Source organism: Ovis canadensis, chromosome 7, assembly GCF_042477335.2.
Source record: "Ovis canadensis isolate MfBH-ARS-UI-01 breed Bighorn chromosome 7, ARS-UI_OviCan_v2, whole genome shotgun sequence".
Classification (NCBI taxonomy): Eukaryota; Metazoa; Chordata; class Mammalia; order Artiodactyla; family Bovidae; genus Ovis; species Ovis canadensis.
The window spans coordinates 86,177,966-86,205,631 of NC_091251.1; the positions used below are offsets into that span (position 1 = coordinate 86,177,966).

The window sequence follows — 27,666 nt, forward strand, 5'->3', positions numbered from 1 at the left end:
GGGAAACAGGAGGGTGGGAAGAGAGGAGACCGAGGATTGGACTACGGCGAGAAGAACCCGGATGCAGCCGCGTTCTCAGGCCGCGCTGCTGCCGCTTCCGCCAAACCGTGGGGTAGGCCGATGAAAAGAGCTGCTGCAGCGAATAGGCCTAACTGGAGCTGCTAAAGCTCGGGAGGTGTGCAGCGGACATAAATACGAAGGGTTTCTGTGCAGTGCGGAACCTCTGGGCGGCGGTCGTCTGCAACTTGAGGATTCCGAGGGCAAGGGTCGGGTAATCCCCGGCCCTCGATTCCTCCCCTTTCAGCCGTGAGACTGACCCTCGCGACGGGAACGAGCGCCGCTGCTCCTGTAAATGGGCCCTTCGCGGCTCGCGGCCGTAAACCCCCAGCAGTCGCTCTCCGCTCCACCTTGTGGGAGGCCTGGCACCGAAATCCGAACCCCTGGGACCCGGCCAAGGGTTGGATATCGCTTCGAGTTCTCTCTTGTCCTCGTCTCCTTTTTCCTGAACCTCTATTTTGAATGTCAGCTCCCTGGAGCTGCTGCAAGCCTGGTTGGGGCCAGGTCGGTGTGGCGGGCGCAGGTGGGAACGCTGTCTCTAAGCCCCGAGATCATTTACTGAGAACAGCCGCTTGGGCTAACCCGCTGCACAGAGCTCAGGGAAGCCCAGCTCCAAACCGTGGGAGTTTGGGAGCTTTTAATTGGCAAGTTGGATCCGAAAGAGTTTGTGGCGAAGGCTTCACTTAACTCTAGCTAGAACAAGTGATTAAATATTTAGAGACATGGTTGTATTCTTAGTGAGCCCTAAGCCAAGTGGTGAAGTCCATGGGGTCGCAAAGAGTCGGACACGACTGAGTGAACAGCCGAAGTGGTGCATTACCAGAGAATATTCTTGAACCGTTGCTCTGTTCGAGTGCATGCTACATTTGTCTTTTGAGAGGATGAAAAAAAAAAAATTAAGTACAAATGCCAAGGTACCAAATGTTCAAAACTTGGATAATGAAAAAAAAAAAGCAAGCATTTATAATCATTCAACCCAGAGACAACTACCGTTAGCATTTTGGTGTACTTCCCTCCAGCATTTTCTTCTTTAAAATTGATTGTGTATTCCTTTCTGTAGACTTTGAACTTTTCCACTTGGCATTATATCATGTTTTCCATGTAAGTAAAACTGTCCCATGCATACAACTAACAGCAGGAAAAAGAAATGCTTTTATTTCTCTTGTTTGTGTTGTTTAACACTCAAGTGTTGCAAATTTCTATGCATATCCCCAAAAATGAGTCTTGAATGAAAAAAAAAATTTGTCATTAAAAATATAGGAAGCCGAAAAAGTTGGTGCTCTTAGATGGAAGCGGGTTTCCCCCACTGGCTCCAGATGATTGGCCACTATAGTGTCTGTGTTTGCTCTGAAAAGTTCCATCTCCCCTGAGCATTATGAAACTGGCTAGAATACCAGTCTCCCTCCCACCTTCAAGAAACTTGCATTTCCACATCTAAATTTCCCATACCAGTCTTCATGAAAAATTCAGTGTCCCAGCCATGCAGTACTTCTTTGCTCAATTTCTGATTTAGGGTAAATGCAGAATTTAAACCAGGGAAGATTTTTAAACCAACTCAGTTTCCCTTGGCAACAATTGAACTGTCAAAGAGTAGTGCTTGTTTGAAATGCTCACAGCTGTTGCTTAGAATATTTCACATTTTGTAGAGTGGGGATTTTGCTTGCAAATTATGGATCTCTATAAAGACAATTCATTTCAAAACTCTTTCACTTTCTATAAAATGGCTGAGTAACTGAAATGAGTAGGTTTTTTTAAATGGAAAAATCCTTGCCTATGTGAGATTGTTCCTTGAACTGATAGTTTCTAAAGGAGGTCCAGGCATCCAAGGGGTATGTATGTTCCAGGAGAGTACAAAGCAGTTGAGAAATGGAGTATTTCCTGCCATATCAATAAACCGTGGAGTCACAACCATCAGCTATTTTGGCTCTCCAAATGTGAATTTCGAAGCCACCCCCAGGAAGCCCTCAGGCTGCAGTCATTCCCTAGATGAGCACTGAGGAGCTGGGGGGGGTGGGGGCGGAACAGATGGGGGAGGGGGGAGATGCAAAAAATGCAGGATACTGGCCCCAGATAACTGAGATGTAAATGAAAGAAGTGATTTCAGTGAACCCAGACTCTTGCATCTTCCTATATATAGAAAAGCACTAAATTCCTTAACTTGAGATATCCTCAGTTCAGTTCAGTTGCTCAGTCGTGTCCAACTCTTTGCCACCCCATGGACTGCAGCACACCAGGCCTCTGTGTACATTACCAACTCCCAGAGTTTGCTCAAACTCATGAGCTATCTGGTTTTCCTTAATTAACAATAATCTTTTGATGTTTAAACCACCTGCTCATTGTTGGAAACTTCTATATAACCTGACTCCTCCCCCCCACCCTCAGAGCAGTTCTCTCAGGGTCACTTGAGATGCTGTTTCCCCGGGCTTAAAGTCCTAAAAATTCCCACCAAATAAAATATGACTCTCAACTTTTAGGTTGTGACTATATTTAAAGTCAACCCAGTCCATTTGGGCTGCAGGAGTAAAAAGTGTGGGGACATCTTTTATGCCTGCTGCCAAGTCGCTTCAGTCGTGTCCGACTCTGTGCGACCCCATGGACAGCGGCCCACCAGGCTCCGCCATCCCTGGGATTCTCCAGGCAAGAACACTGGAGTGGGTTGCCATTTCCTTCTCCAATGCATGAAAATGAAAAGTGAAAGGGAAGTCGCTCAGTCGTGTCCAACTCTTCGTGACCCCGTGGACTGCAGCCTACCAGGTTCCTCTGTCCATGGGATTTTCCAGGCAAGAGTACTGGAGTGGGGTGCCATTGCCTTCTCCCTCCTTATGCCTAGTTCTAATCAAAAAAGAAAAACTAATATTCTACATATTTTATATATATAATGAGTGATCCTGCACCCAGTCCATGGAATGATCTCTTGACCTAGAACAGCACAGATGTCCTCAAGGAAAGGTGGGAGTTACCCATTTTCAGGGGTTGGCAGTGGTAGTCTCACTCAGTCGATCTCTGTCAACATGTAATGATTTATTGCGGTTTGCTCGGTTCAGTTAAGAGAAGTTACTGAATATATTACCTAGGTTTAATGAAACTCATGATTGAGCTCAGCTGCTGAGTCGTGTCTGACTCGTTGTGACCCCAAAGACTGTAGCCTGCCTCTGTCCATGGGATTTCCCAGGCAAGAACACTGGAGTGGGTTGTCATTTCCTAACTAATCCATAGAAAATATCCAAGTTGCTTTACAGGGTTCTTTGCAGTGATACCACAGGAAAACAAGCAAATGGCAGAACTGACACATCTTATAGTATCAAGTTTTTTGGGAGCTACATTTCAAAATTAATATAATAAATTCAACCAAATTTTGGCTTGAAAAAATACCAAACTCATCAAGAAGATTCTGAATGTGGATTTATATCCACTGTCATTAACAGTGAACTTCATCCCGAACATATAGTATAATTGAGTTATTAGCTAATGCTGGTAGCATATGTATATACTTTATAAATAAATATACATATATGTGGTTAATAATTGCTCCCCCAAAATATGCTGACGGAAATGAATGATCAAAAAGGTTTGGAGACATTTACACAAAAATATAAAAACAACAACAAAGAAATACATTATAATTGTCTGGGAAGCCATCATCAAGTGACAAAACACTGTTCATTGTATCAGATGAAAGCATTCAGTTCCCAGACCAAGGCTGAGCTTATCATGAATCTACTAGTGAGCTGACCATGTGATGAGACTGGAAGATGTAGACTGTCATCTTCTGGTGAACTAAAGAAGTTCACCAGACTGACTAGTGAACTAAAGAAGGGTTAAGATAATAAGCAGAAGTTATCATCAAAACAATTATCAACAAGTATAGGAGGAAAGGGCTTCCATGGTGGCTCAGCGGTAAAGAACCCTACTGCCAATTGCAGGAAACACGTGTCCTCAGGTTCGATCCCTGTGTCAGGAGGACCCCCTGGAGAAGGAAATGGCAACCCACTCCAGTATTCTTGCTGGGAGAATCCCATGGACAGAGGAACCTGGAGGGCTACAGTCTATGGGTCCCAAAGAATCAGACACGACTGAATGACTAAACTACTACCACAGGAGACAAAGACTTATGCTGATAAGATGACACCATCAGAGGTGTCATCTTAGCATAAGTACCATCAGAGGTACACGAGCCCAATTTGTGAGTGGGGGTAGAGGGTACATGAAGCTGGTTGTGAGCTAAAAGGGAAGAATAGTGGAAAAGCCTGAGACAAGAGCTGCTGTCTTAGGAAAGCAATAAAAGGATTATATACACAGCTACATAGACAAGAAAATTTGGTGCTATATTTGTTTCAACAACATTTACCTCCACAGGAAACACCCTCAGCAGTGACATTTTCTTGGGTCACAATTTAAACAGTGCAGTTGCATTTTCAGATATACCTCAAAAGTCATAGGTTATACATGGCTTTTCATGTGATTAATGTGTATAATTATAGCTTGAGATTTAAAACATTTAGCTGTTCCAGTTCCATCCCTAGCTGTGAGAGGTCCTTGGTCACTAATGCATCAAACAGGAAGAGGGACCCTATGTTGCTGATGGGGAAAGAAATTTAACAAAAAAGGGGGAAAAAACAGGGAACGAGAAAGCCTATGCTTCAAGTGCATTTTCTTTCACATAGGCTAAAAGACAAATTAATGCAATTTTGCTGGTAAAATAGTCAACTTATATACAATTAAATGGACTAATGTGTGTCCCTGCTCAGTTGCCTCTGATTCTTTGCAACCCCATGGACTGTATAGCCTGCCAGCCTCCTCTGTCCATGGAATTCTCCAGGCAGAATACTGGAGTGGGTTGCCATTCCCTTCCCCAGGGGATCTTCCCTACCCAGGCATCAATCCCATGTCTCTTGCATGGCAGGCAGTTTCTTTACCATTTGAGCTACAGAGGAAGCCACAAAAAAAAATGGACTAAAGTTGTAACTAATTATAATCATAATGATGAGAACACAGACTCTGGAATCAGATACTATACTCAAGGCAGAATTCCAGTGCCAAGAGCCAGCAATTGGGCCAGATTTCTCACTCTTCACAGCTTGGGTTTCCTGGCCTGTAAATGAACAGAATACTTCCTAACTCAGGATAGTCATCAGATTTAAATAAAGTTATGCCAAAGAGATTTCAACGACCCAGATAACCATGATGGTGTGATCACTCACCTAGAGCCAGACATCCTGGAATGTGAAGTTAAGTTGGCGTTAGGAAGCATCACTAGGAACAAAGCTAGTGGAGGTGATGGAATTCCAGCTGAGCTATTTCAAAGGTTAAAGTGCTGCACTCAATATGCCAGCAAATTTGGAAAACTCAGCAGTGGCCACAGGACTGGAAAAGGTCAGTTTTCATTCCAACCCCAAAGAAGGGTAATGCCAAAGAATATTCAAACTACCACACAATTGCACTCATTTCACATGCTAGCAAGATCATGCTCAAAATCCTCCAAGTTAGGCTTCAACAGTACATGAACCGAGAACTTCCAGATGTTCAAGCTGGATTTAAAAAAGGCAGAGGAACGAGAGATCAAATTGCTAACATCTACCGGATCATAAAAAAAGCAAGAAAATTCCAGAAAACCATCTACTTCTGCTTCATTGACTACACTAAAGCACCTGACTGTGTAGATCACAACAAAGTGTGGAAAATTCTTCATGAGAAGGGAATACCAGACCACCTTACCTGCCTACTGAGAAACCTGTATGCAGGTCAAGAAGCAACAGTTAGAACCAGACATGGAACAACAGACTGGTTCAAAATTGGGAAAGGAGTACATCAGGCTGTATATTGTCACCCTGCTCTTTTAACTTATATGCAAAGTATATCATGCAAAATGCTGGGCAGGATGAAACACAAGCTGGAATCAAGATTGCCAGGAGTAATATCAATAACAGATATGCAAATGACTCTACCCTAATGGCAGAAAGCAAAGAGAAACTAAGGAGCCTCTTGATGAAGGTGAAAGAGGAGAGTGAAAAAGCTGGCTTAAAGCTCAGGATGGGTTTCCTTGTGGCTCAGTTGGTAAAGAATCCGCCTGCAATGCAGGAAACTTGGGTTCCATTCCTGGGTTGGGAAGATTCCCTGGAGATGGGAAAGGCTACCTACTCCAGTATTCTGGCCTGGAGAATTCCACGGACTGTATAGTCCATGGGGTTGCAAAGAGCTGGACACGACTGAGTGATTTTCATGTTCACTTTTCTAAAAACAAAGATCATGGCATCTGGTCCCATCACTTCATGGCAAATAGATGGAGAAACAATGGAAACATTGAGAGACTTTATTTTCTTGGGCTCCAAAATCACTGTAGATGGTGACTATAGCCTTGAAATTAAAAGACGCTTGCTCCTTGGAAGAAAATCTATGACAAACCTAGACAGTGTGTTAAAAAAACAGAGACATCACTTTGCCAACAAATATCCATATAGTCAAAGCTATGATTTTTCCAGTAGTCATTCGTGTATGGATGTGAGAGTTGGACCATAAAGAAGGTTGAGTGCCAAAGAATTGATGCTTTCAAACTGTGGTGTTGGAGAAAACTCTTGAAAGTCCCTTGGACTGCAAGGAGATCAGACCAGTCAATCCTAAAGAAAATTAACCCTAAATATTCATTGGAAGGTCTGATGCTGAAGCTGAAGCTCCAATACTTTGGCCACCAGGTGCAAAGAGCTGACTCATTGGAAAAGACCCTGATGCTGGAAAAGATTGAAAGAAGAAGGGGGCAACAGAGGATGAGATGGTTGGATGGCATTACTGACTCAGTGGACATGAGTTTGAGCAAACTTGGGGATGGTAAAGGACAGGGAAGCCTGGGGTGCTACAGTCTACAGGGTCTTAAAGAGTCAGACATGACTGAGGGACTGAACAACAACGATGCACTTACTATGGGCTTCCCTGGAGTCACTATTATAAAGAACCCGGCTGCCAACGCAGGACACTTAAGAGTCATGGATTCGATCCCTGGGTTGGGAAGATCCTCTGGAGAGGGGCATGGCAACCCACTACAGTATTCTTACCTGGAGAATTCCAGGGACAGAGAAGCCTGGCAGGCTATAGTCCACAGGACAGCAAAGAGTGAGACCACAACTAAGGTGACTTAGCATCCATTCGTGTGTGCACTTACTATAGTGCCTGACACATGTTAACTGTTCAATAGAAACTAGTTATTACCGTAATCATCCACTGTCTTCACATTTCAATACTTCTTATCCATTTGGAAATTTTCCTTTAATTTTTGTCTTTTTTTCCCGCTAAAATTATATTCTGAAATACCCTTCTGGGATAAAAAGAAAACAAGGAACAAGGAAATGAGCCACATGCTTTTCAACCATTTCCACACTAAATTATCATGTACATTTGGCAGCATTCATTAGCAATAACAGGGATTTGCATTGTACAATATCTGCATACTTTTGAAAGTAATAAAAAATGATCATTTCATTTAACATCATTTCAGAGCTTTATGTTCATTTCTAATTTATATACCTTTAAAAGAGGTGCAGACTATTTTGCTCTGCTGCTGCTGCTGCTGCTGCTAAGCCGCTTCAGTCATGTTTGACTCTGTGCGACCCCACAGACGGCAGCCTACCAGGCTCCCCCGTCCCTGGGATTCTCCAGGCAAGAACACTGGAGTGGGTTGCCACTTCTTTCGCCAATGCATAAAAGTGAAAGTGAAGTGGCTCAGTCATGTCCGACTCTTAGCGACCCCATGGACTGTAGCCCACCAGGCTCCTCCATCCATGGGATTTTCCAGGCAAGAGTACTGGAGTGGGGTGCCATTGCCTTCTCTGCTATTTTGCTTTAAGCTTACCTATTTCTCTTTCTCCTTGTAACCTTCAGAACAGCACTAAGACTGAGGTCCTAGGCCTGTTTCTAGTAATGGCCCAGCCTTGGTGTGGTGGATATTGGCTTCCCATCCATGCCCACTTTTCCTTTGAGAACTACACTCCTCACTTCATGTGGTCTTGGTGGAACTGTTAACCATGAGAGATGGGTACACAACCCAAGGGGATCACTTGGATCTTCCGCAAGATTTACTCTGTGAAAACTGAAAGTAATGCCTCTTTTTCTTTTGGATCATAAACCATAGAAATTATGTAAGTTGGAGCTACTTCTGACCATCTCCCTTCCTCTCCTCCATCCTGGAGGGAGCCAATACTGTGGGGAAGACATTGGCAAATGCTGAGTTTTAACCACCTGATTGGAGCTGCTAAATTCAGCTATGTCAGCAACTAATTTCTGTTGTATGATTCAGTGAAGTCTATCTTTTGTTTAAGCTACTTTGATATTGAATTTCTATAACTTACACCCAAAAGAATCCTGACTAATAATGCAAGGCCAAGTTATTTAACCTCTCCAAGCCTCAATTTACTCCTTAGGCCCTGAATCTGGGGTTTTCTACGGGATGAAATCTTTAGGTGAACTCTGATCCAATGCATGAGAGAAAATTATTTAAAGTGAACTTCCCAGAAACTCTTTCATAATGTAATTTACCAAGTGAAATTTATTTGTTGGGTTTTATTTTTAAAATTCAAAGCAGATATCTTTAAGAATTACACCTATAGAGTTAAGTTTCCTTAGAATACACCTACATGAGAAAATGCAGTGACCTACCAAACACGAAAATAAGCTTTATTCTTAGCAAACTGCTGCTTTTCAGTAGGTTATTTTTTACTGTATCACTGAAGACACCAGGCCATATTTTAGGAAGTGTAGCCTATGTTTGAATATTGCATCCAGGATTCTTACCTATCATAGAGAGCAAGCATTGCTTAAGAGATATCAATAAAATTGGGTAAAACCTATGAACAGGAGGTAAAAGTGAATAGTGAAAGTGAAGTCGCTCAGTCGTGTCCGACTCTTTGCAGCCCCGTGGATTGTAGCCCATCAGATTCCTCCATCCATGGGATTCTTCAGGCAAGAATACTGGAGTGGGTTGCCATTTCCTTCTCCAGGGGAATCTTCCCGACCCAGGGATTGAACCCAGGTCTCCTGCATTGCAGGCAGACTCTTTAACCTCTGAGCCACCAGGGAAGCCCTAATCACTGCTAAAATGTTATCTATGGACAAGACAACTAACAGGGTGAGAACTTAAATCTGAAAACACTGTTATCAAAACAAACAACAATAAGGACAATATACTCAATCTTGTATGATACTGGTAATAATAACTGCAAACATGCATAGCAATTTAGCTCACTTTTCTGTGCACTAGTTAATTTGAATCCTATCTCTGTAGATGTATATTATTTTCATTTTATAAATAAGAAAGATGAGATGGGGAAGTTGTCCAGTTCCACATAGCTAGTAACTAGTAGAACCGCAATTTGTATCCAGTTCTTCCAGGGGCCAGGCCTTTTCACACTGTACCAAGTTACCTCTATTTTTAAATCCTTGTTCGCTAATGATATGGCCAAGTAATTGAATACAAGGCTACTATTTTCTCCATCTTACAGAAGGAAAGACTAATAAGACACAGAGATTAAATATCCTATACAGTGTCATATAGAAAGAAATGGTATAAACAATGGATCAAGTCTTCCATCATCATCATCAATGTGAACTCCCACTCTATAAGCGAGGAATCAGAGCAGACAATTTACATGTATTCTCTTAATTCTTAAAATAACTTGTTAATGCAAGTACTTTTATCCTATTCTACAGATACAGAAATTAAGGCACAGAAACGTTTATTTTCAAAAATCATGCAACTAGTAAGTGGCAGAATTTGGGCAGGAATTAAGACTAGAAGACAGGCACTGAAATTCATTGTTTTACTGCCTGTCTCCCCTGGGAAATGGTCTATACAATCTGGTTTGTATATAGTGCTTTATAGAATATATAAAAAACATGAAAACTTTCTCACTCATTTCCCTTGATAGTCAAGCCTTTTTCCAAAACAACAAAGAAGCTCCATTCTGTCTTTGGTGAGAAGCGCACTTTGCTGGTGGAGTTAGGTTGCAGTGTGGCTCCAAATCAACCTTCTTATTGAAGAGATCTGCTTTGGAGACCTTAGTCTTAAAGAGCTTTGAAATAGGGACAATGGCAGCAACCACCTCTAATATTTGAAAACGTTCTGTCTGATGGGTTTCAAAGTCAGTAAAGCTTATATTCTCAGATTTGGATGGTTAGTGACCCGCTTAACAAATCAGTTGGCAACTGGAACAAACTATTTATGAAAAAGTATTTTTGAAGAACAAGCATTGGAAGAGACTCATTCAAAATATAAAATTCCAGCTGTGTTGACCTTTAGAGAGGAAAAGTTAAAATTAACTAAAAGTCACTGGCTTTGGAGGCAGATGGGAGCAAATGCTTAGCTTCAAGAGAAATCATTATCATCATCAAAGTCAGTACATTTCAATAAGCCTTTCAAACACTTAATATCAGAGAATATTCCTAACCAAATTTCTATCATTTTACTTAATCATTCCTTTGTGCGTTCATTCCAAATATTTAAGTAACTACTCTGTGCTCAAAGGGAATTCAAATATGAATAAGATATAGTAAGTAATATTACTCTAGTGTATTACAGGAAGTTATGATCAAGAGTTAATTATTATGGGAGCCCAGTGAAGTGAAAAGGGAAGTTTTACTCACTCAATCTTGTTGGATTGTCTGCAACCCCATGGACTGTGGTCCACCATGGACAGGCTGCACTCTCCATGGGATTTCCCAGGCAAGAATACTGGAGTGGGTGCCATTTCCTTCTTCAGGGGATCTTCCCGACCCAGGGACCAAACCCAGGTCTCCTTCATTGGAGGCAGATTCTTTACCATCTGAGTCCAGTGTAAAACCTTGTGACTAGGAAATGGAAAAATAATAATAATAAAGGAAAAAGAGGGCGTGGTATATAAGCTAAACATTGTGACACTCAGAGCTCTCATCCATTCCTGGCTCGGCATCTTATTTGTTTGCTTGTTCGTTTAAAGTATTCTTTACTATAGCCAGGAAATATCCAAATGAGTCACATAAATTATTTTCATTTTATTAATAAGTGCTCAACTGATGTTGAATTCTTCCTTCCATTCCTTATCCTCTTCCCCAGTCCACCTTCAGAGTTAGGAATTAGGATGCTCATTCCCCTTCACTGTCTGTGTGCTGGGATATTGCAGAACAAGGTAGAATCTAGGTTCTCTCTCTTGAGTCAGAGCAGCAGGGGCCTGGAAGGTGGGATGAACTGGGAGATTAAGATTGATGTGTATGTGCTACTACATAACATAGGGAACTCTGTTCAATGCTCTGTGATGACCTAAATGGGAGGGAAATCTAAAGGAAAGTGGATATGGGCTTCCATGGTGGTCTGGTTAAGAATTCGCCTTGCAATGCAAGGGACACCAATTCAATCCCTGGTCTGGGAGGAAGCCACATGCAGCGGAGCAACTAAGCCCATGCATCACAGCTAGTCTCCGTTTTTCTGCCAGTTAGAGAAAGCCCACATGCGGCAACCAAGACCCACCACAGTCAAAAAAATAAAATCAAACAATAAATCTTTTTAAAATACAAGAGTGGATATATGTACACGTATAACTGATTCACTTTACTGTACAGCAAAGTGTATACTGCAATAAAAATAAATAATAACAATAAAAGAGCAGCAGGAGCCTTATCAGGGATTTAGCTGGTGTGAAAAGGGATGAATTGTTATTAAAATTCTGGGCGGGAACACAGAGCCTCAGCAGACAGGGACTAGCAGCAGGACTGGAAAGCCTGAGGTCTTTTTTTGTCTCTGTCCCTTGCAGTGATTGTACTCTATTTTTTTCTCTCATTAAAGAGGCACTTCTTTGAAGACCAGGCTACATGGTGCAAAAAGGCAGATCAAGCTCTCACGCTTTCAGTCTCCATTTAAGACAGTATCCAGAAGTTAGGCTAGACTCCCTGGGGAGGGGACTCTGGTCCAACCTAGGTCCTCCCCACGGCTGGTCCTGTCAGCTGTGGCCAGGACATCAGAGGATTGTTGCACAAAATGAGCGATGAGGCTTTCTGTTGTCTCCATGTGTGCTGAGAAAGAAAAAAAGAAAAGGAGCCGTTACCCCAGGATACATGCAATGACTATCTGCTTATGACATCTTTGATTTTCTTTCCTCAAATTAAATTTATAATAGTGGAATTAATGGTCTGGGGAGAAGAGTATTTGTTAAGTCCTTGATTAAGTTCTGCTACATTGCCAAAACTATTACTCCCTTTCTCATCTTGTCTAAGTTGATAGGTCCCAAATTTGAAACTAATTACAACTTTCATCTCTTTAATTATAGAGCTAGAATAGTTAAAATATTTTCCATATTTAGTAGTCATTTATATTTATTTTCCTGCAAATGGTTTGTTAGTGTTCATTGCTTATTTTTCTATTACAGTTTTAATGCTTTTATGATCTACTTATATGAATTTTTTATATATTGATTTACATACAGGAATATACCAGGTTTCCTTTGGGATTTCTTTCATTGCTAAGCATAAATTCTTGGAAAGTCTTTGCCTTAAAAATTCCTCCCTCTGGAAATAATTCAAACAAAAACACTCCTAAGGTTTACCAGGGATACTCATTGAATAATTTTAATGACAAAAAAAATATAAACAACTTAAATATGTATCAGTTGAGGGATAGTAAAATAAATTATGGTACATTCATACTGGAATTCTCTAGGCAAGAACACTGGAGTGGGTTGCCATTTCCTTCTCCAGGGGATCTTCCTGACCCAGAGATTGAACTCAGGTCTCCCGTATTGCAGGCAGACGCTTTAACCTCTGAGCCACCAGGGAAGCACTATGGAATACTATGTAGCTGTTAAATATAAGGGAGATGTATATGCACTCATATGGTAAGGTGTCTATGGCAGTAAGTGAAAAAAGCAAGAATCATAAAATTTTTTAGATAAGGTAGTCCCCCATTTATATTAGGAGAAACCTGATGTATAGATAGGTATATAGATATCTAGAAAAGATCTGGAAAAATATACCTGGAACTATTAACAGTGAATATTTGAGGGCATGGCTCAGAGGAAGATGATAAAGCTTAAATTATATATTGAGATATTATTTTAATTTTTATAAAGAATAGGCATCATCTTACATTTTATTTAACAAAACATTTTAGGGAATTCCCTTAAACAGTGGTCCAGTTGTTAGGACTCCAAGCTTTCACTGCTGAGGGTCCAGTTTCAATTCCTGGTCAAGGAACTGAAATCCTACATGCCTCATGACTTGGTCAAAAAAAAAAAAAAATTACAGTGGAAGTCTTTTATGTAATGGTCTCCCAACATGTCCTTTCTTTTCAAAGGTTACCATGACCCTGAGTCTGGGAGGCTTTTATTCTCATGATGTCATATTTAAGTACATGTCCCTAAACATCACATAGTACTTTTTTCATATTTTCGATTCTGTTCAGTCACTCAGATGTGTCCAACTCTTTGAGACCCCATGGACTGCAGCACACCAGGCTTCCCTGTCCATCACCAACTCCAGGAGCTTGCTCAAACTCATGTCCATCGAGTCAGTGATGCTATCCAACCATCTCAACCTCTGTCGTCCCCTTTTCCTCCTGCCTTCAATTTTTCCCAGCATAAGAGTCTTTTCCAAAGAGTCAGTTCTTCACATCAGGTGGCCAAAGTATTGGCGCTTCAGCTTCAGCATCAGTCCTTCCAATGACTATTCAAGACTGATTTCCTTTAGGATTGATTTAAGATTGATCTCCTTGAAGTCCAAGAGACTCTTGAGAGCCTTATCCAATACCAAGTTCAAAAGCATCAATTCTTCAGCACTCAGCTTTTTTATGGTACAACTCTCACATCCATACATGACTACTGGAAAAACCATAGACTAGACGGACTTTTGTTGGCAAAGTAACGTCTCTGCTGTCTAGGTTGGTCATAGCTTTTCTTCCAAGGAGCAACCATCTTTTAATTTCATGGCTGCAGTCACTATCTGTAGTGATTTTGGAGCCCCGGAAAATACAGTCTGTGACTGTTTCCATTGTTTCCCCATCTATTTGCTATGAAGTGATGGGACCAGATGCCATGATCTTCGTTTTTTGAATGTTGAGTTTTAAACCAGCTTTTTCACTCTCCTCTTTCACTTTCATCAAGAGGCTCTTTAGTTTTCATATTTTAGGATTGCATATAATTGGTATTATACTGTACTTTATCTTCTATGACGTAATTATCCACTCAACATGATATTAACCATGTTGATAGAGATGCTTTGGATCATTCACTTTCCCTGCTATATAGCATTCTACTTACACATGTTCTGCCATTTATTCATCCTCTTATTTTGTGATGTTTGGATTGTTTCCCAGCATTTTATTTCTTGAACAGAGGCGCTGTGAACATTCCTGGGCACATCTCCTTGTGTACTGTGGTTTCTCCAGTGTGCATATCTGGAAGAGGCATCAGGTCAAAGGGTATGTCCTCTTCAACTTCAACCAGATAGGGGCATACTGCTTTCCTAAATGTGTGTACCAATCTACAATCTCACCAGCAGTATACAGGAGATTCTGATGTCCAAAAATATCCTTTCTCATTCAGAAAGTAGACATTTATCAACATTACCTTCTAATTTTTATTCCTCTCTTATACTATATCCTTTAATTGAGCTTGAATTAATTTTGGCATATGGTATAAAGAACCTAAATAAGAACCTAAATTGATTTGTTATAAATAACCAATTTTCCCACCATCATTTATTGTCATGACAAGTCCATTTTCATTAGACTTTTAAGTCTTTTTCTTCCTTATTCTCACCTGATGACTTGCATAGTTGAATTTCGGAATCATGTTATAGCTCTCCTAAATAGCTTATCGAGATTTTATTGTAATTGCATTAGGTCCAAGAATCATTTTAATCTAAAACCCACACTAAATAGGTCAAACTTCCACTCTCAAACTGAAATGACTAAACTCTTCACTGCATAAAATCCAGTACCCTCAGCTTCTACTGAAGTCCCTCCCATTATCTATACCTCTTTCTCATCATTCAAGCTCATTAATTCAAGCAGACTTGTATGCTCTTTGTCCCTTAAACTTTTCTCATCTATTTTTATCTCCCAACTTTGCTCGAAGAGGTTTCCTCCCATCAGAAAGGCCAACCCTTCCTTCCATTCCCCAAAGAAGGGGTCCCAGTACTCTAAGAGTCTTAGTAGTTATCCCACTATCTTGCATTGCAATTCTATTTCCTCATGCTTGTATTTAATCTCTCCAACTCGATGACTAGATTAACTAAAATAAGAAAAGGGAGGCAAGTAGAACTTGCCTGGAGAGAAGTCAGAAGAACCGTTGCTGAGTGACTTCCCTGGTGTTCCAGTGGTTAAGACTCTGTGTTTCCTCTGCAGAGAGTGGAGGTTCAATCCCTGATTGGGGAACAAAGATTTTTCCTGGTGCAGCCAGGGAAAAAAAATGGTTGCGGGTAACAGAATCAGCAACCAGGTTAGGCACTCTATTCTTTTTTTTTTTTTTTTTTTTAGGCACTCTATTCTTAAAATCTGTAACCTGGAATTGAAGAAAATAGCAGGACAAATGGAAAAGAGATGCTCAGTTATCTCACACAGTGCCTCAACATCCTTCCAAGTCCAGGTATGGCCAGATGCCACAGTGGGGAAGCCAGATAATAGAGAAACCCATCTCATACCAACTAACAGTGCTTTAGGTCTGCCAGCTTGCACAGACATCATCTCACTATATCACTTAACCCCCACAGAACTTTTTTTTTCTTTGAGTTTTTTTGGAAAAACTCACCTTTTTATAAACACTAAAAATTAAATAGTGCAATTTTAAAAATTGTAAGATGATTACCTGCAAAACTCTTCGAAGTAGTGACATGATTTCCATTTGATCAGGGAGGACACTGTGGCTTAGAGGTTAAATGCAAGTCCAAGGTCATAGTCACACAGCTCGGAACTGGCAAGGCTCGGTTTATAACTTCAGTCTTCTAACTGACCCCAACTCACCACTCCTTCTATCACACCCATAGTTGTTTCCATGGTAACCATGTTAACTTTTAAAAATTACCTCTGTAAATTTTTAATTGTGGCAAAAAACTGACATAATACAAAGCTTTCCCTCAACTATTTTTAAGTGTACAGTTCAATATATTAACCATGATCACATTATTCTGTAATGGATCTCTAAAATTTTTTTATCTTGTAAAACTGAAATTCTTTAGCCATCAAACAACTCATTTCTCCTTCCCCTGAGTCCCTGGCAACCACCATTTTACTTTCTGTTTCCATGACTTTGACTGTTCTAGATGTTTCATATAAGAGAAATCATACAGTATTTGTCCTTTTCTGACTGGCTTATTTCACTCAATATAATATCCTCAAAGTTTGTCCATGTTGTAGCATATGATGGGATTTCCGTCTTTCTTAAGGCTGAATAATATCCCATTGTATGGTATTTTCTTTAATGTATTTGGAGGATAGAAGCAGGATCTTTTTTAAATTTTTATTTATTTATTTCCTTAATTTTGGCTGCGCTGGGTCTTCATTGCTATGTGAGGGCTTTCTCCAGTTTCAGAAAGCAGGGCTACTCTGCTGTGGCACATGGGCTTCTTATTTCAGTGGCTTCCCTTGTTGTAGAGCACAGGTTCGAGGGTGCCCTGACTCGGTGGTTGTGGTGCCCCAGGCTTAGTTGTCCCAAAGTATGTGGAGTCTTCCCAGACCAAGGATCGAACCCGTGATCTCCGCATCAGCAGGCAGATTCTCAGCCACTGGACCACCAGGGAAGTCCCACTGTATGTTTATATCATATTTCCTTTATTCATTCATCGGTCTACAGCTGAATGGTGGACTGCTTCCACCTCTTGGCGACTGCATAATGCTGTGACAAACAGAGGTGCCAATATCTCTTCAAGATCCTGCTTCTGATTCTTCTGGAATATATCTCCTTCATGGATCACTGCCTTGTCATGGAGCAGGGGCTTGCATAACTTGATGAAGCTATAAGCCATGTCGTATAGGGCCACCCAAGATGGATGGCTCATAGCAGAGAGTTCTGACAAAATGTGATCCACTGAAGGAGGGAATGGCAAACCACCCCAGTATACTTGCCATGAGAATCTCATGAACTGTATAAAAGGACAAAAAGATATGACACTGAAAAATGAGTTCTCAGGTCTCAAGGTGTCCAATATGCTACTTGGGAAGAGCAGAGGAGAACTCCTAACAGCCCCAGAAAGAAAGAAGCAGCTGGGCCAAAGCGGAAATGATGCTCAGTTGTGAATGTGTCTGGTGATCAAAGTAAAATCTGATGCTGCAAAGAACAGTATTGCATAGGAACCTAGAATGTTAGGTCTATGAATCAAGGTAAACTGGACATGATCAAGCAGGAGATGATAAGAATAAACTTCAACATCTTAGGAATCAATAAACTAAAATGGACAGGAATGGGCAAATTTAATTTAGATGACTGTATCTACTACTCTGGGCAAGAATCCCATGGAAGAAATGGAGTAACCATCATAATCAACAAAAGAGTCTGAAATGAAGTACTTGGATGCAACCTCAAAAATAACAGAATGATCTCGGTTCATTTCCAAGGCAAACTGTTCAATATCACAGTAATTCAAGTCTATGCCCCTACCACTGATGCTGAAGAAGCTGAAGTTGATCAGTTCTATGAAGATCTAGAAGACCTCCTAGAACTAACACCAAAAAAAGATGTTCTATTCATCATTGGGGATTGGAATGCAAACATAGGAAGTCAAGAGATACCTGGAGTAACAGGCAAGTTTGGCCTGAGAGAACAAAATGAAGCAGGACAAAGGCTAACTGATTCTGCCAAGAGAATGTACTGGTCATAGCAAATACCCTTTTTCAACAACACCAGAGACAAATTCACACATGAGCATCACCAAATGGTTAATACTGAAATTCAATTGATTACATTCTTATAGCTAAAGATGGAGAAGCTTTATACAGTCAGCAAAAACATGACCTAAAGCTGACTGTGGCTCTGATCATCAGCATCTCATAGCAAAATATGGGCTTAAACTAAAGAAAGCAGGGAAAACCACTAGACCAGCCAGGTATGACATAATTCAAATCCCCTATGAATTTGCAGTTGAAGTAATGAATAGATCCAAGGGGTTAGAACTTGTAAGCAGCATGCCTGAAGAACTACGGATGGAAGTTTGTAATAATTTACAGAAGGCAGCAAATAAAACCATCCTGAAGAAAAAGAAAAGAAGGCAAAGTGGTTCTCTAAAAGGGAAAGTCGCTCAGTCGTCTCCGACTCTTTGCAATCCCATGGACCATACAGTCCATGGAATTCTCCAGGCCACAATACTGGAGTGGGTAGCCTTTCCCTTCTCCAGTGGATCTTCCCGACATAGGAATCAAACCAGGGTCTCCTGCATTACAGGCAGATTCTTTACCAACTGAGCTATCAGGGAAGCCCTTCCCTCTGAGGAGGCTTACATATAGCTAAAGAAAGAAGAGAAGCAAAAAGCAAGGGAGAAAGAGAGAGGTATATCCAACTAAATGCAGATTTCCAAAGAACAGCATAGAGAGACAAGAAGGCCTTCTTCAATGAACAGTGTATAAAACTAGAAGAAAACAACAGAAGGGAAAAGACTAGAGATCTCTTCAGGAAAATGGGTGATATCAAGGGAACATTTTACCCAAAGATGCGCACAATAAAGGACATAAATGGTAGAGACCTAGTAGATGCTGAAGAGATCAAGAAGAGATGGAGAGAATACATGGAAGAATTGTACAAAAGAACTGCGCAAAAAAGATCTTAATTAACCAGATTACTATGATGGTGTGGTCAGCCACCAGAGCCAGATTCTGCAGAGTGAAATCAAGTGGGCCTTAGGAAGGACTGCTGTTAATAAAGCTAGCGGATGTGATGGAATGCCAGTAGAACTATTCAAAACCCTAAAGGATGCTGCCATCTAGATGTTGCATTCAATATGTCAGCAGATCTGGAAGATCCAGCAGTGGCCACAGGACTGGGAGCTTAGTACTACCAATTCCCTAGAAGGGTAGTACTAAAGAATGTGCTAACTATCAGACAATTGCACTCATCTCCCATGCTACTAAGGCAATGCTTAAAATCTTGCATGCTAGGCTTCAGCATTATAAGAACCAAGAACTTCTAGATGTCCAAGCTGGGTTTAGAGAGGAACAGCAACCAGAGATCAAACTGCCAACAGTCACTGGATCATAGAGAAAGCTACTCCTACTGCTAAGTCACTTCAGTTGTGTCCGAATCTGTGCGACCCCATAGATGGCAGCCCACCAGGCTCCCCCGTCCCTGGGATTCTCCAGGCAAGAACACTGGAGTGGGTTGCCATTTCCTTCTCCAATGCAGGAAAGTGAAAAGTGAAAGTGAAGTCGCTCAGTCGTGTCTGACCCTCAGCAAACTCATGGACTGCAGCCTTCCAGGCTTCTCCATCCATGGGATTTTCCAGGCAAGAGTACTGGAGTGGGTTGCCATTGCCTTCTCTGATAGAGAAAGCTAGGGAATTCCAAAAAATATCTACTTCTGCTTCATTTACTATAGTAAAGCCTTTGTGTGGATCACAACAAACTGGAAAATTCTTAAAGAGATGGGAATACCAGACCATCTTACCTGTCTCCTGAGAAACCTGTATGTGGGTAAAGAAGCAACAGTTAGAATCCTGTATGGAACAACTGATTGGTTCAAGATTGAGAAAGGTGTACAACAGGGCTGTCTGCTGTCACCGTTTTTTTATTCTATATGCTGAGGCCATTGTGAGAAATGCCAGTATGAGTGAGTTACAAGCTAGAATCAAGATAAGGTGGGAGAAACATCAACAGCCTCAGATATGCAGATGATACCACTTTAATGGCAGAAAGCAAGGAACTTAACAGCCTCTTGATGACAGTGAAGGAGGAGAATGTAAGAGCTGACTTAAAACTAAATATTAAAAAAACTAAGATCGTGGCATCCGACCCCATTCAGTTCAGTTCAGTTGATTTCAGTCGCTCAGTTGTGTCCGACTCTCTGTGACCCCATGAACTGCAGCATGCCAGGCCTCCCTGTCCATCACCAACTCCAGGAGTTCACTCAGATTCATGTCCATTGAGTCAGTGATGCCATCCAACCATCTCATCCTCAGTCGTCCCCTTCTCCTCCTGCCCCCAATCCCTCCAAGCATCAGAGTCTTTTCCAATGAGCCAACTCTTCACATGAGGTGGCCAAAGTACTAGAGTTTCAGCTTTAGCATCAGTCCTTCCAAAGAACGTCCAGGACTGATCTCCTTTAGGATGGACTGGTTGGATCTCCTTGCAGTCCAACATCACAGTTCAAAAGCATCAATTCTTCAACGCTCAGCTTTCTTCACAGTCCAACTCTCACATCCATACATGACCACAGGAAAAACCATAGCCTTGACTAGATGGACCTTTATTGGCAAAGTAATGTCTCTGCTTTTTAATATGCTGTCTAGGTTGGTCATAAATTTCCTTCCCAGGAGTAAGTGTCTTTTTAATTTCATGGCTGCAATCACCATCTACAGTGATTTTGGAGCTCAAAAAAATAAAGTCTGACACTGTTTCCACTGTTTCCCCATCTATTTCCCATGAAGTGATGGGACCAGATGCCATGATCTTAGTTTTCTGAATGTTGAGCTTTAAGTCAACTTTTTCACTCTCCTCTTTCACTTTCATCAAGAGTCTCTTTAGTTCCTCTTCACTTTCTGCCATAAGGGTGGTGTCATCTGCATATCTGAGGTTACTGATATTTCTCCTGGCAATCTTGATTCTAGCTGTGTTTCTTCCAGTCCAGCGTTTCTCATGATGTACTCTGCATAGAAGTTAAATAAGCAGGGTGACAATATACAGCCCTGACATACTTCTTTTCCTGTTTGGAACTAGTCTGTTGTTCCATGTCCAGTTCTCACTGTTGCTTCCTGACCTGCACATAGGTTTCTCAAGAGGCAGGTCAGGTGGTCTGGTATTCCCATCTCTTTCAGAATTTTCCACAGTTGATTGTGATCCACACAGTCAAAGGCTTTGGTATAGTCAATAAAGCAGAAATAGATGTTTTTCTGGAACTCTCTTGCTTTTTTCCATGATCTAGTGGATGCTGGCAATTTGATCTCTGGTTCCTCTGCCTTTTCTAAAAGCAGCTTGAACATCTGGAAGTTCATGGTTCACATTTTGCTGAAGCCTGGCTTGGAGAATTTTGAGCATTACTTTACTAGCGTGTGAGATGGCCACATTATTCATGGCAAATAGAAGGGGGAAAGGTGGAAGCAGTGACAGATTTCCTCTTCTCTGGCTCTAAAATCACTGCGGATGGTGACTGTAGCCATGAAATCAGAAGGTGTTTGTCTTGGCAGGAAAGCTATGACAAACCCCACAGTGTGTTGAAAAGCAGAGACATAACTCTGCTGACAAAGGTCCATGTAGTCAAGAAGACTCTGGTCTTCCCAGTGGTCATGCACAGCTGTCAGAGCTGAACTATAAACAAGGCAGAGCACTGAAGAATTGATGCCTTTGAACTGTGGTACTGGAGAAGATGCCTGAGAGTCTCTTGGACAAAAAGGAGATCACACCAGTCAATTTTAAGGGAAATCAACCCTAAATACTTGTTGGAAGGACTGATACTGAAACTGAAACTTCAGTATTTTGGTCATCTAAGGCGAGGGGCTGACTTATCGGAAAAGTCCCTGATGCTGGGAAAGACTGAAGACAGCAGGAGAAGAGGGCATCAGAGGATGAGATGGCTGGATGGCATCTGCAATGCAATGGACATGAACTTGGGCAAACTTTGGGAAATGGTATCACTGCAGATGGTGACTGCAGCCATGAAATTAAAAGACGCTTACTCCTTGGAAGAAAAGTTATGACCGACCTAGATAGCATATTCAAAAGCAGAGACATTACTTTGCTGACTAAGATCCGTCTAGTCAAGGCTATGGTTTTTCCTGTGGCCATGTATGCATGTGAGAGTTGGACTGTGAAGAAGGCAGAGCACTGAAGAATTGATGCTTTTGAACTGTGGTGTTGGAGAAGACTCTTGAGAGTCCCTTGGACTGCAAGGAGGTCCAAGAAGTCCATTCTGAAGGAGATCAGCCCTGCGATTTCTTTGGAAGGAATGATGCTAAAGCTGAAACTCCAGTACTTTGGCCACCTCATGCAAAGGGTTGACTCATTGGGAAAAACTCTGATGCTGGGAGGGACTGGGGGCAGAAGGAGAAGGGGACGACAGAGAATGAGATGGCTGGATGGCATCACTGACTCGATGGACATGAATCTGAGTGAACTCCTGGAGTTGGTGATGGACAGGGAGGCCTGGCGTGCTGTGATTCATGGGGTCACAAAGAGTCGGACACGACTGAGCGACTGAACTGAACTGAAGGAACAGGGAGGCCTGGCATGCTACAGTCCATGGGGTCACAAAGAGTCAGACACAACTGGGCAACTGAACAACAGCATATACCCAGAAGTGGGATTGCTGGATCATATGGACCATATTTAGTGTTTTAAGGAACAAGTTATCTTTTAAACAAATAGCCCCATTCTCATGGACTCTCCTGCAATATGTTAAGAGACAGTATATTGCCTTCCCTCTAATAAAATTGAAAATAACAATCCATGCTCCTCTATAACAATTAAAGTGTGTTTAAACTTTTTACTTAAAATGCATCAGTTACAATGATGGCAAGTGTAAATGCTTCCATTTCCTCCCATTCTCAATTAATAATCTGTTCTTCACTTTTAATACCACCCCCCATCAGGGTCACTAGGTCAGAAGATTCATGACGGAAGGATCTTTCTGTTTTGTCCAGCACTGTGCCTCAAGTAGTTACTTAAGGCTGCCAGTGGCTGGCATTGAATAAACAGGCAAAAAATGGATAAATGAATGAGTATATGAGTAAAAGACCATGCTTCTGGTTATAGTTTAAAAGATTGAACTTAACCCCAGAAGTGGGTGTTGTCACTGATGAGAAAGAATAGTTTAGCACTTCTTGTTCCAACAAGCAGGAAGTAGAACACAGATGGCAAAGAAACACTCAATGACGTGAATTTTGCCAGAACGATGATAACATCCCTAGGATGAATTCAGACTAAATCTCTGCTGGTAACATAGGATCATATTAATGACGAGGATTTGGGGAGCTCAGAAAACCCTTGGTAGTCTAATAAAATTAGTGAAAGTGTTAGCCGCTATGTCCTACTCTTTGCAACCCTACAGACTATAGCCCACCAGGCTCCTCTGTCCATGGAATTCTCCAGGCAAGAATACTGGAGTGGGTAGTCATTCCCTTCTCCAGCGGATCTTTCTGATCCAGGGATCAAACCCGGATCTCCTACATTGTAGGGAGATTCTTTACCATCTGAGCAAACAGGGAAGCCCTTGGAATACTAATAAAGTCCTGCCAAATTGACAGGATAGTGCTTTAGGTAGGAAAAGCCGAGAGAGGGCGCTAATAGTGTAGTGCAGTGTAGGTAATAGTGTATTTTCCCTTCTCTTCTGCCAGACAGCAGGAGCCCTGGGTAGAGAGCATCAGAAGCAAAAGCATTGTCACCCCAAATGGAAGAATCCGTGATGACCAGTTTGCTGTGCATTAGGCTGACTGATGCCCTCTGTTGGGGACAGGGGTGTAGAAGCAAAGAGTGTTAAACACACTGAGGGTAGTTATTGTCACATGGAGAAAGCAAGCTTTTACTGTGAAAGGCTGCTGTCCATACATCTTTGGACTTTATATATCTTATGAAAGGAGAAGTGGGATTACACTGTATCAAAGAAAATTAAATTTAGACTTTAAAAATTATGTGAATTTATAAAGGATATCTGCACTAGAACAAATTGCTTGGTAGAATCTATGCTCTGTGCATATCTGAAGAATGAATGAACTAGCTCTTTTCCAAATTTCATAGCTCTTCTCATTGTCAAATGAAGAGATGGAATTCAAGAGAAAATTATCTTCTAATAGGCACATCTCCCCAAAGAGAGGAAAGACAGAGTTAAGTTGTTTAGTGACTATATGAAATTTTTTCCCATTCTCTTAGTTCAGAATTTAAATTCACACTAGCAAATCAATAAAGAGTGGGACCTTTGATAAACTGCTCTGTAGAAGGGTCAGCATGGTTTAATGGAAAATATGCTAAACTTGGGTCAAAAGACTGAAGTTCTGATATTGGTATTGGTTTGACAATTTTAGCCTTTTAGAATATAATCGCCCCCTTGTCTACACTGCCAACTGTTGCTGCTGCTGCTATTTAGTCACTAAGTCGTGTCTGACTCTTTGTGACCCCATGAACTACAGCCCACCAGGCTTCTCTGTCCATGGAATTTCCTAGGTAAGAATACTAGAGTGAGTTGCTATTTCCTCTTCCAGGGGACCTTCCCAACACAGGGATCCAATCTGCGTCTCCTGCTTGGCAGGCAGATTCTTTACCACTGAGCAACCTGGGAAGCTCCACACTGCCATTTATATCATTTGCTGTTCACTTTGTGTCAAGCAACACTGAATGGTTCATAATTTTCTGAAGCTATAATACAGTCATTCATGCTTCCTCTGCTTGAATACCTTCCTCTCTTCATTTACTTGCAAACTTCCTAAAGTTCCTGTCCCTGGTTAAATGCCACTCCTCTGACTTTCCTCCTGAAACTCCTACATGTCCATTGACCCTTATCTGCACCTCTGCTGTGACAATTATACTATAATCAGTAATTTGCACCCCTGTCTCCCCATTAGACACATCCCCTATGCCACACCTTGTACTTTTCTGACCATAAAGTTAATATATTTTTATCATATAAATTTAAACAAAGTGTAGAAACAGAAAAGGCCTCTCAAAACCCACTCCCAAAGATAGCTCTTACTGACCTAGAGCAGGAACCATGCTATCTTTCTATCTTTGAGTTTACAGAACATAACAGTGCCTGGCACATAACTCTCACTAAGTACAGTTGAATATCTCCATAAAATGAAGATGGCATAACTGACTACACCAGCCAATAGAGTGATGGAATCACACAGGATAATAAATGTGAAAGTTCTGTGAACACTGAAAAACACCATGGAAGCAACAAATTTGTGTGATCAGTGATGAACGGTCGTGGGCCTCATTTTATCTGACTTCTACTACCTGACAAACTCAGTTCCACTGATGACAATGATGATGATGACAACTAACATTTATCAAGGACTTTTCATGTCCCAAGCACTCTGCTACATGCTTCAATTGTATCAACTCATTAAATTTTAGAACAACCGAAAAAGTAAAGGCTATTAATTGCTCCATTTTTTTTTTTTTTCAGATGAGGAAGCCAAGACACAGAGAGATTATGTGACTTGTCCCTCAAACCACAGAAGCAACAACTAATACAGCCAGGACTTAACCCCAGGCAATCTGACATCTGAGTCCACACTGTTAACCACATAGATCACATTACAGCCTCCTACCTACAATCCTGAGAATGTCAGCAGGTCAGAACAGAAGCCAGCTACTTCCCGTTCTTAATCTTGGAACCAAAAGTAACTTTACTTCTGCGAATCTCTGTTTTCTCCTGTGTCCTCTGTTTCCTCTTGGGATTAATGGTTGCTATTGCACAAAGTTGCCTGGAGGATTCTTCCTAAAACTGCTTCAGAGAGCATAGGTCTCTCTGAAGGGTCGGGGATCAGACCTAGATCCTAGAGCAAGTGGTTGATTGTATCAAAACAGGTGTGGCAGGAAAGAGAAGCAAAGGGACCACACTGCTGCAGGGAATAAGTACTCCGAATCTAGGAGGAGCTAAAGATCTATTGTTGGCTACATATGTGTGGTCCTGATGATGCCAAGGACACAGCACTCAAAGTTGCAACTTATCAAAGACTCCATGCCAAGTGAGCAGGCTTGGTGAAGAGGAGAGAGCATTCACAAAACGCACCCCTTTTTTTTCTTTTTCTTTTATTTGTCCACTCTGCTCAGCAGGTGGGATCATAGTTCGCCAATCAGGGATCAAACTCGTGCCCCCTGCAGTGGAAGCTCGGAGTCTTAACCACCAGACTGCCAGGGAAATCCCAAGACTCACTTCTTAATAATTCAGTTCTTTGGCTTTGGCCAATACAAATGGTAGCGGCAGTTAATAGTACAGTTAGAAATGTAAACTGTAATCTATATGTAACAGCTGAGGTGTGTGAGCAAACTACAAAGGAAACAGAGAGAGCCCCGTACTGGCAGGCGCTTACAGTTGGTGCTTGGATCCAAAATAGCCTTCAGGGCTCACAAAACTCAATCCAAATTTAAAAGGAGTTGCCAGGTGGAGTGTGGCAGCTCTATCCAGCCAGGTGACAGTAAAATCATGCCAGGTCCAGTGCACTGTGAGACTCATAGCCACTGAAGGTCTCCAAGGAGAGAATACTGGGTTAAACCTCCTTTTAGGAGCTCATTCAACACCTGAGCCAAACTACATTATTTGCAAAGCCCTGAAGGAAACGGCAACCCACTCCACTGTTCTTGCCTAGAGAATCCTAAGGACAGGGGAGCCTGGTGGGCTGCCGTCTATGGGGTCGCACAGAGTCAGATGCGACTGAAGTGACTTAGCATGCATGCATTGGAGAGGGAAATGGCAACCCACTCCAGTATTCTTGCCTGGAGAATCCCAGGGACGGAGGAGCCTGGTGGGCTACCGTCTATGGGGTCGCACAGAGTTGCACACGACTGAAGCGACTTAGCAGCAGCAGCAGCAGCAAGGAAATATGTAGCCTTTGTTCCTGCCAAGAGAAGAGAAATCTAAGCACAGAGAGGAACTTTATAAATACAGTCTAGTTTAATCAATGAGGAGGCTATAGGAATTAAAAAAACAAACACAGAATGACTAAGGCTAAATGAGCAGGGCATTGTCCCTAAGCTAGGGACTAAAGACAGAGGGTAGAAAACTAACCAACCTGCTATTAACTAGAAAAGGAAAGCTAAGCACTAACCGCTAAGTTTCTACGAAATAATCTTGCAAATGCTCTGAATGTCAGAGAAGAGCATGAGCCTTAGAATGAAGAGCTTCTGAATATGCACAATTGCAGGGTGAATCAACAGTGAGGCCCTGATTTTCTCCAGAAAATATCAAGGGATATTTCTCCAGAAGAGAAATGAACAATTTCAGCTATTATATCATGTTATTGAGTCCAGAAAAGAGGCTCAGGGAAACACAACCCTCAGACTAAAGCAGTGAAAAATCAAGACAGAAGGTGTGATGAACCATCTGCAGAGGTAGCTCACCCCTTGAAATATTTTGTGAATGCATTTGCATAGAATCTCAGAAAGCCCCTAGTCCAATGCTCATGACTAAAATTAACCATGAATTTTATGCCTCTGCGCCTGTGCACATGTTATTCCTTCTGCCTGATTTATCTTCCTTGCTGTTCTCTCCCCGATCTCCAGTCTATCGGGTAAACTATTTTTCTTTCCAAACACAGTCCAGGCATCATCTTTTCTTAACCTGTGCCTGAGAAAAGAATGAATCACACTCTCCTCCCGCCTACTTGTTCACTCTGTACATTTATTATTTTTATTAGAGACCCTGGCTCATCTAGCACAGTGCAAGCCCTATAAGGACGAGACCAAATCTCTTCCTCCAGCATCATCTGCCACAGTGTCCAGTTCAATAGGCATTCATCTTAACTCATCAG

The 27,666-nt window shown here is 41.6% G+C and overlaps 1 long non-coding RNA gene across 1 annotated transcript; it reads left to right on the forward strand.

Annotated features, from left to right (window-relative positions):
- Positions 1–11: 11 nt before the first annotated feature.
- LOC138931579 (uncharacterized) lies at positions 12–27,666 on the forward strand. The gene is made up of 4 exons (XR_011446623.1): positions 12–112; positions 15,542–15,650; positions 25,320–25,488; positions 27,553–27,666. It is a non-coding gene; the product is annotated as an uncharacterized lncRNA (long non-coding RNA).